General features: G+C 69.3%; 1 protein-coding gene across 1 annotated transcript in view; it reads left to right on the top strand.

Moving 5' to 3' along the window:
• PIAS3 (protein inhibitor of activated STAT 3) overlaps window positions 1–251 on the top strand; it is a 33,841-nt gene that overhangs the window by 4,197 nt on the left and 29,393 nt on the right. The window lies entirely within an intron of this gene.

Raw genomic sequence — 251 nt, 5'->3', positions numbered from 1 at the left:
GAAGGTTGAGTTCTGGGGCAGCGGGTGACCTCTGGCGTTCCCGCAGCCCCGCGTTTGATCCCGCTCTTCCCAGCCCCTCCGCTCGTCCCCGGGCGGCTCTTCCCGGACCCGGGAGGCTGTCGCAGACCCCAGGAGAGCGAAGCTTCCAGGGGGGCGGCTTTCCCCCGTTTCCTCGCCGTTCGCTGCCCGTGCAAGCCACCTTCCCCGCCGGGCCTCGGTTTTCCTGGAAAATAAAACGGCGGGGGGCGACC

The sequence above is a fragment of the Aptenodytes forsteri genome, unplaced genomic scaffold, assembly GCF_000699145.1.
Source record: "Aptenodytes forsteri isolate BGI_AS27 unplaced genomic scaffold, ASM69914v1 Scaffold419, whole genome shotgun sequence".
NCBI classification, from domain to species: Eukaryota; Metazoa; Chordata; class Aves; order Sphenisciformes; family Spheniscidae; genus Aptenodytes; species Aptenodytes forsteri.
Note: the sequence above shows the minus strand (reverse complement) of the source record. Positions and strands in the feature narration are given on the sequence as shown.